General features: G+C 39.0%; 1 long non-coding RNA gene across 2 annotated transcripts in view; it reads right to left on the bottom strand.

The window, feature by feature from the left end:
- The window catches only part of LOC121931194, a 972,450-nt gene that overhangs the window by 430,007 nt on the left and 533,292 nt on the right, over positions 1-9,151 (bottom strand). The window lies entirely within an intron of this gene.

The raw sequence follows: 9,151 nt of genomic DNA, 5'->3' as shown, positions 1-9,151 counted from the left end.
CCTGTTTTCCATGATGAAAGAAGGGTGGAATATAAAAGTAATAAATGGTTGTTTCAGATGTTTGATGAGATACCCACACAAAATTTTAAATCTCAGACTGGTTTCCAACATCATGAGTTACTAAGTTTCGGAATAGCCATATTCTTATGGTTGATATCCTGGGGTGTACCGTTAATAAATAAACTGGGGTGTTACTCAAAATGCCAGGGTCACAGAGTGCACCCAAAACTGATATTCAATAGGGGGGATTTTATTAGCTCAAGTGTAGCTACTGAGAGGACTTTGGATGAATAAAAGCACAGATCAAGCTTGTGTATACCGGTTCCAAGAAACAGAACCCCAGAATGCTAGGACCAAATGTTTTATATATAACAGCTCAAGGAAAATCAACTTTCACACACAAAAACACACATACACATTCACACACACTTTCAAGAACTAACAATATAAACGGTGGAAGCAGATAGTGATTTTCAAGATTGCAGAGAGTGATACTGTGCCTGATTTCAGAAGCAGAAGTTCCAGTTAGGGGGTTCTGTGAGAGGAAAGTGGCTCAGCATGCTGCCTGTGGACCTAAGTTGGCCAGTAGTTGCTGAGGCATCAAGACAGAGTGTCTGACCTTAAAACAAGGCCAAATTCGTAGTGCCTTGGTAGGCATATTGATAGGGCAAAACATAATCCAGGGTTGATTTTGGGATTAAAATGATGTTTTCAGGAGAGAAGAATGAGAAAGGAATTTGTAAATCACTGGACAATCAGTGCAAATGCCTGTGGACAATGGAATATCTCTGGAGGGAAGTATACTTGGATTTTTGTTCTTTTGCATACACCAGGTCTACTGGCCACTATCACTCCTATCATTAAGGGATTATGCAGATTCCAATCTTGATTTATGTATCCTGGCCATGTGTTCTTGAGTGTTCTCCATGCTGAGCCAATTGAATCTTATATTGTCACCGATGATTATATACTATAACATGGCTAGTTTCTTCCTCTGGGGGTGCCTTCTTGGCTACTTGCCTAAAAGATTCCTTTTGATATCAACTTGATAATGATAAGAGGAGGGGTGAATGGGGTTAGACCTTGGTTTAACGGGTCCATTTCCATTCCTCTGCCACTGCTCTGAAAATCCATTATTATTATTATTATTATTATTAAGCTTTATTCATATAGTGCTGTAAATTTACATAGCTTCATCTGCTGACATAACTATTATCGATCTTTGAGAACTCTTTTTTGAAGGCTTCAGCAAGTCTTAGCAGAAATGAAATGTATTTTCTGTACTTGCTCTGAAAGCAGTCGCAGCTTTTCCTCATTGGGGTGAGTCTGGGGAATACAGTGGGCAGTGCTAACATGAAATGTGCCCACACCGCACAAGTTATAGGAGTCTGACACCACTTAAACTATCATGATTCCACCCTGCCGAATCTTGGGGTCTGTAGTTCAGTGAGGTGCTTAAACTGCTCTAGTGGCTTTCTCTAAACTACAGCCCTTATTTATTTCATGGAAATTTAAAGTCCCAGGATTCTATAGGGTGAAGTCATGACTATTTAAAGCAGGTCAAAGTACCATCATTTCTGTGCCATAGATACACCCTTGATTTTGTTTTCATCTTTCTCCCTTGCAAAGACAGTAAAGACACACAAGCAATGTCAGCAAATGCAAGGGATGCCATAGTGCTCATAAAGAAATTCCCAAGTCCACATTGTGGTAATATCTTTATTAAGACAACCAGAAAGTCACAAAATTTTGTGCAACCTTCTTCTAGAGGCAACAATGTTTTAAAAAAAAAAAACCATTTGGTGGGAGAGAGAAATAACATAGTTAAGAATCACTTGATCTGCATATGGTCTTCAGGTTGTATGTGAGAAAGTTTCAGGAGGCTATCAAATCAGGCTCATCGAGCCTTATCCCCAGTGCTGCTACATCCACTGGGATCAAGAAAGGAAGTAAAAGCAGAGCAATAAACTCTGCTTCGCCATCTGAGAATACAAACAATCCTCTTCATATATTAAATCCCAATCCTACTGAGTAGACTGGATATTGCAAAACAAGTCAATTGAAATGCATTTGTATGACTTGACTTTATTTTACTTAGTGTGCTAGATATGAGAGGTTTGAGATTCAAGGGCAGGGGTCTTATGTATTCTGAAATGGAAATGCAGATTCACCCCCCCCCCACACACACACACTTTCATTGCCTTTCTTGTTCCTGCTAACCTGCCATACCTGGCCAGACCCTGACTTCTGCTGTTGTTGCTATTGTTATTATTGTTATTATTGATCTGCATATCCAGGTATCTGTTTAGATATTTTGGCTTTCCATCAGGGCTCATTTTGCAGATAAATGGGCAAAGATGATTTTTCTGGGTGTGTTCTATGGAAACATTTTGGTCAGGAAGGCATGACTCTTCAGATGACTAAGAAAGCTTCCTTTTTCTGTGGTTTGAGATCCAGACTTTCCAACACATCAACCTCTCTTCCACAAAAGAGGAACTAAACACTTCCCTCTAAACTAGAACTACTCATCTTCACCTTACAGAAGCCTACCACTTTCTACTGTAGCTTTATATGCCTTTCTAAAATCAAAATCAAATGCTGACAAAGTGAAATTTGAGCTTTCTTGTTCAAAACATTGTTCTAGTCAAATGCTACTATGTGCAATAATAAAATAGCCAGCTTTTAACAAACAGGCTGACATAGCTAGCCTATCCTTCAGAAATGTACTACAGCATTACCACTAAAACTGTATTTTTCACAGACTGATTTTTCCTTACCTACTTTTGTCAACTTCCCTAACCCACCCACCATTCAAAAATAATCCTAATTAAAAATCCATTAAGTTTTTATTAAATGATTTAATACTACACAGGTAGTAACACATCTCATCAAGGGTGAGCAATGTTCACCTCTTTTTGCTGTCCCTGACTTGCTCCATACTCCCTCATATTGCATTTCTAATGGTAAAAATAGTAATAGTTGCTCCTCCTGGAGTCAGCAACTGATTCCAGGATATTTCCAGTTTGGTTTGTGTTCACTTTCCCCTTTCACAGTTCTGGCCCAACTTTTTCTCAAACCAATGAAAAACTATAGAATAATTTGCTTCTACTTCTAAAACTCCACTAAACATTATATAAAAGCTTAGCATTTTGGAAACACTCCATTTTAAAGGCCTCGGCTGAAACCGTATTATGAAATCTATCATTTTTACATTGCAATAAAATTTTAAAGTTAAAAAATAAAGCAAAAGGATTTTTTAAAAATTATGAAATAAAGATACACTACTATCATTTCTACATAGAAAGACATAAAGGAATCCAGTATCACCTTTGAGACTTACTGAGCGCGTCTTTTTTTTGTTGACACAGTCCACTTCCCCAGATGCAGATCATTTCTACAGCTTTCTCCGTGTTTAACAGCTCCCTTAATTTGTGAAAAGTGTTGTTATCTTTTCTCACTCTTGCTCTCTTTTTAAGCATTTTAAGGTATTTAATTTCCCCCACTCTGCTTTGATGGTATACTGGCAGAGTTTCATGTGTCTATCATTCTTTTTGCAAGCAGGACCCCAACACCTGGACCTGTGTGATGTCTATGGGGGGCAACTGTAAGAATTTTTCAATTACTTCCCTTTGAACCTTGTATGTAAGTGTAGTGCTAGCAGGAATGCTGTGTTCCAGTGAATAACTTGCAGGTTACCTCAAGCTGGGTAAGTATCTTGTGCTGAAGTCACTGCTGGATACTTTTAATCAATCCCAGACTGAAGCAGAATGACTTGAATTCATTTATTTGGGTCCCAAACATCTTCTGATAGTCCTGTTTTTACAAATTTTGCTTCCCTCCAGAATAATTTTTAAAAGGACACATTCTACCACTGAATTTATACCAGCTTTAAGGATAGATATGTCAACTACTGACACTTTAAAGCCTGGGGTCCTTTAAGTATGGCCTTTCATTAGCTTCAGGTTAAACTACTCGAGTGGTCAGAAGCTGCACAACTATGCATTGTGTATTGTGTGCCTTCAAGTCGTTTCTGACTTGCGGTGACCCTATCATGGGTTTTCTTGGCAAGACTTATTCAGAGGATGTTTGCCTTTGCCTTCCTCTTGGGTTGAGAGCATGTGACTTGCCCAAGCTCACCCAGTGAGTTTCATGGCTGAGCAGGGAACTGAACCCTGGACTCCAGAGTTGCAGTCCAACCCACAAACCACCACGCCATGGTGGCTCATGTATAGTACAGTCAGCCCTCCCTATCCACAGATTTTTTTTATCCACCGATTCAAACATCCACAGTTTGAAAATACTTTAAATATATATAAATTCCCAAATGCAAACCTTGATTTTGCCATTTTATACAAGGGACTGTGCCATTGTATTTTTTAGGACTCGAGTATCCAGGGATCTTGGTATCCAGGGGGTTCTGGGAACCAAACCCCAGTAGGTACCAAGGCCCACTGTAATGACTCTGAACTCCTGTTTTTAAAAAAGAAAACAAAAACTGTATTTTATAACTGCTTCCAGCTTGCATTAAAGGTGCTGATGGTGATTTTTAAAGTCTACAATGTTCTAAGAAGTTGAAGGAAAGCTTCTCCCTTTATATACCTGCAAAAACGTTAAGATTTGCTTGGAGTGGCCATCCTCTGTGTTCCAGCTATGAGAGCAATATGGAGAGACTGACACCCAAGATATTGAATGCCCTTCCCTTAGATGACCATTAGGTGCTGAAGCTGATTTTAGCATCAAGCTTTGAAGCCTTTTGGATCGAAGGATATTTATTGGTTTGAATCTGTATCTGCTTTTAACTTGTTTTATATTTTTAGACTGTTTGAATGCACAAATGACCCAAGTGCAAAAAGTCACTCAGCTTCTCTATGAATAAATGGAAGTATCAGGTACAGAGCCATTTGAAAATGATTCTACTTTATTGTTAAGAAGCATAACCCAATAAACATTTTTCAAAACCATGCAATTGTAAGATGGAATCTCGTGTGCACCGTTGTTGTTGTTGAGTGCTCTCAAGTCAACCCCAACTCATGATGGCCCTGTGGTGTCCCTGTCCCTGGTGTCACCCACCTCCCTAATTGTCTATCCATCTGGCATGCAGTCTTCCTCTCTTTCTACTACCTTCTACCTTTCCTAGTATTATTATCTTTTCTAATGAGTTGTGCTTTCTTATGATGTGGCCAAAGTACAACAACCTTAACATCACACATATTCTAATGTTTCTGTAACTGCTGAGTGTGCTCTTGCAGTGACATCTCAAAGATCTATTACACAAAGATATCTTACTCACCATTTCCTTGCCTTTCATCCAATTTCCTCTGTACAGTGCAGCCCCAACATTACTATTCTGGCTAGTGCAAGGAGGCTAGGGATAGTATAGACTCCAAACAACAAAACTACAGTGATCCCTCTACATTTGCTTGGATTAGGAGTGAAGGACCACAGTGAATGTGGGGGGAAATGCAAAACAACAACAACAACAACCCACTATTCTTTTTATCTAAGAGAACACCCCTCTAGGAGTTTCCAGATCCTCCAGTGCAGCTCTGTGGTCAACATCTGCCAAAAGTTGATCATTGAATCAGACTGGAGGACCTACAAATGCCTAGAGAAGTGTTTTGACTAGGAACTCCTAGGTTCTCCAGCACAACTCTGTAGTCAACCTGTGTCAGAAATAATAGTAATAAAATAATACTAATACTAATACTAATAATAATCTTTATTTATATTTCCCACCTCTCCCCATGGATCGAGGCAGGAGCACAACAGCTAAAATCAGCATTACAATGCATAAATTTCACAACTGGCAATTTCATACATATATTGATTACCAGTCAATTATAAAACAATATAAAATTATTATTACAGTTATATGCACAACATCCATAGGAGGTAAACATTTTCAGGGTTCATTGTGCTGGAGAACCTAGAGAAAACGTAATCAAAGTGGCAAATGATCAGTTCTGCAAAAGTCAAAGGGGCAAATGTGGAGGGCCTTCTGTATAGTCCTGAACAGAAGATGGGTGGAAGCTGAACTTATCTAAAGAGCAACACCAAATTAGTTACTAATCAGTTCAGCTTCAGTAGTGCGGATCCTTAACATTTCAAGGTGAAATCTACAGCCTCACTAAACAGGTTCCAAAACACACTATACCTAGTCCAGACTGCCTGGAGACCCCATGAGCTTAGCTCCTCTGCAGGTTTTTTCTTTGTAGGATTACTGCTGGCCTTAGTTTGACAAACAGGAAAAGCAGGCAGACATGAGCAAGTGGGCAGAAATGTATTGCTCATCATCACTGCTGATACCACTGGCATGATGTCATATGGCACTAACTGTTGATCCTCCAGATCATTGAATTTCAGGTCCCACAATCCTTTCTGCCACCAGTAAAGGTTAATTTGTATTACTGACTTTGTTAGATAATTGTTTGCGTTGTCTTGGGAGTTTGAGTTTGGGGAAAGATAGAAAGGCTGAGAATATAGGAGTGATTATTAAAGCACTCTTGGATTTTTGTTCCTTCCTTCTCCAGTATATAAGTTTTGGGAGTCCACTTTCCATTTATTTATTTATTTATTTATTTATACCCTGCTCTTCAGAAACAAATGCTCTCAGAGGGGTTTACGGATTGTTAATTCAACAGTTTCCCGCCCTCAGGCTTACAATGTAAAAAGATATGACACAATAGAAGGGAATGGCAGTGGGAGAGGGCTCAAGTCTATCAGATACTGCTGGCTTCAGTCAGGAGCGTGTGGGTTGTAGCCCAAATGGACCCCATATCCAGCCATGGATAATCCGGGTAGCAATAGTTGTTTAGGGGTCCAGCCCTACCTTTGGCAGGGAGAAGATACTGAACCTCAGCAAGGAAAGGGATGGAATGCTCCTCAGCTGTGCACTGTCTGCTGCATCACCTACCACCAATAAAACCTTGTAGCAGTAATATTTGTTAGTGTTTGGTAACCAAACAAAAGAGAGCCAGTGTGGCATGGTGGTTTGAATGTTGGACTATGAATCTAGAAAACATGATTCCAATTCCTGCTCCGACATGAAAGCCCACTGGATGACATTGGGCAAGTCACAGCCTCTCAGCCTCAGAGGGTGGCAGTGGCAAAACCCCCTCTGAAGTACCTTGGCAAGAAAACCCCGTGATAGGTTTTAGCTTCAAGTTGGAAATGACTTGAAGCTAAAACAACACACACATGAAACAAATCATGGGAAGACCTGAAACTGCACCCAGTATGACTATGTCATTATTCGGCACCCAGTTCCAGAACAGAAGATGCTAACCATTGGTCATTCTTGCTCAAGTTTGTAAGAGCTGACGTTCAAAAATTGGAAGATCAAAAGTTCCCCGTCCTAATAAGTGAAGAGATAGTGAGCTGTGAACTGTGAGGCAGAGAGGGAAAATGATTGAAACATATGAATGGGGAATAGTGGTTTGAAAGGAAAGAAAGTGGTTAAGAAAGAAATGAAAATAGAGCGGTAACGTTAGAAGTTTAGCATTATAGATAACTATATTTGCACTATACCAATATAATGTAAGAAAATCCTCTTCACCTTAAAATGTTTTGTGTAATGACCCGATGTAATAAGTGTTTAATGTGTGGTGAAAAGAATGTAACATTTTAAAATTTTAGTCAATAAAATTTTAAAAAAAGGTTCCCCATGCTAGGGCTAGTAGGTGCTCATGACCCCCATGTTGTTGTGCACTAAACAAAACTCTGTCCATGATGCCCATTTAGGAACAAATCACATTTTCTCAGCAATCATTAGACTCCAGTTATATTTCTGAAATCACTTCATTGTGATGGGATTCTTGGAACATTACGTACATCAAATAAAGAAATGTTCATCTGTTGCTATAAAAGTGATTGTCTCTAGGAAGTATTTACCAAGTTTCATCCGCAGGCAAGTGAAAGACGTACGTGTGATAAAAATATACAGCAAAACCCCTTGGTTATACATGCCACCTTGCTACACACTTAGACGCAACACGTTTGGCATGATTTTGCACAGGTCATCCATCGATTGTATAATGGTGATAAAAGACTGAATCAGGTACAGGGAATCCATTCTCCCATTCATAAGTAGAAGCGTCTCCATTACATTCAATCCTGACACTGAGATAGTGTTTAAAGATTGGAATTTATGTGTGGGATATTTGGAAAGAACAGATGGGGATTTAATATGTATAGAGCTTGAGGACTGAGAATTAAGACAGTTAGTACCAGGACTGAGTAGATGCATAGTTATTTTATTTTGTTTTGTTAATGGATACAAGTATAATTTTTTGTGGCATTTATGGTGTTTTTAGAGTTTAGAAATAATTTGTTGATAAGGATAAGCTTGTCTAAATTAGAGGGCATAATAACGATATATAGACCGATATAATTTTAGTATGCAGACCTTGGAAGTTGTTTAGTATAGGTTTTCCTGTGAGTGGTTTTGTTGTTGCCATTGTTTTCCAACTGAATAAGTATTACAAAAATATTTTAAAGTGTTTTTTTTAAGGAACACAGTTGCAAACACAGTTAAACATACCAATTAGCAATTTTTATTATTGGGCCCACCACCAGGAAATGCCAAAATTAAAAAGAAGAAAAAAACCCCCTAAGCAAAGCTTATAAAAATTGGTTAAAACCCACAACTGATTTGGGATTGCAAGAGACTGAAATCTGGAGATTACTTTTATTCTGGGCTTCATTAAAAACAGGGATGGCACCATAATGATTAAATTCTATGTATCTGCTTGTCGCCATCGAGTGTCTAAACACCAAGATCAGGAGTCCATTTGGACACATAACTATTACTTTTAAAATACACGTGTCCCTCTACATTTGCTGGGGTTAGGGGCACAGGACCCCTGTGAATGTGGAAAAATTGCAAATAACAAAAAACCCTGTTTTTACCTGATAGGACACCTCTCTGGGAATCTCTAGGTCCTTCAATGCAACTCTGTGGTCAACATCTGCCAGACATTGACCATAGAACTGCACTGGAGGAACTACAAATGCGTAGTGCAGTGTTTGATCTAGGAATCTCTAGGTCCTTCAGTGCAACTTTTGGTTAAGGTTGATCATAGATTTGCGCTGGAGGACCTAGATATTCCTAGAGAGAACAAATCCATAAAATCTGCGAATACTCAAATCTGCA

Source organism: Sceloporus undulatus, chromosome 5 (assembly GCF_019175285.1).
Source record: "Sceloporus undulatus isolate JIND9_A2432 ecotype Alabama chromosome 5, SceUnd_v1.1, whole genome shotgun sequence".
NCBI classification, from domain to species: Eukaryota; Metazoa; Chordata; class Lepidosauria; order Squamata; family Phrynosomatidae; genus Sceloporus; species Sceloporus undulatus.
Note: the sequence above shows the minus strand (reverse complement) of the source record. Positions and strands in the feature narration are given on the sequence as shown.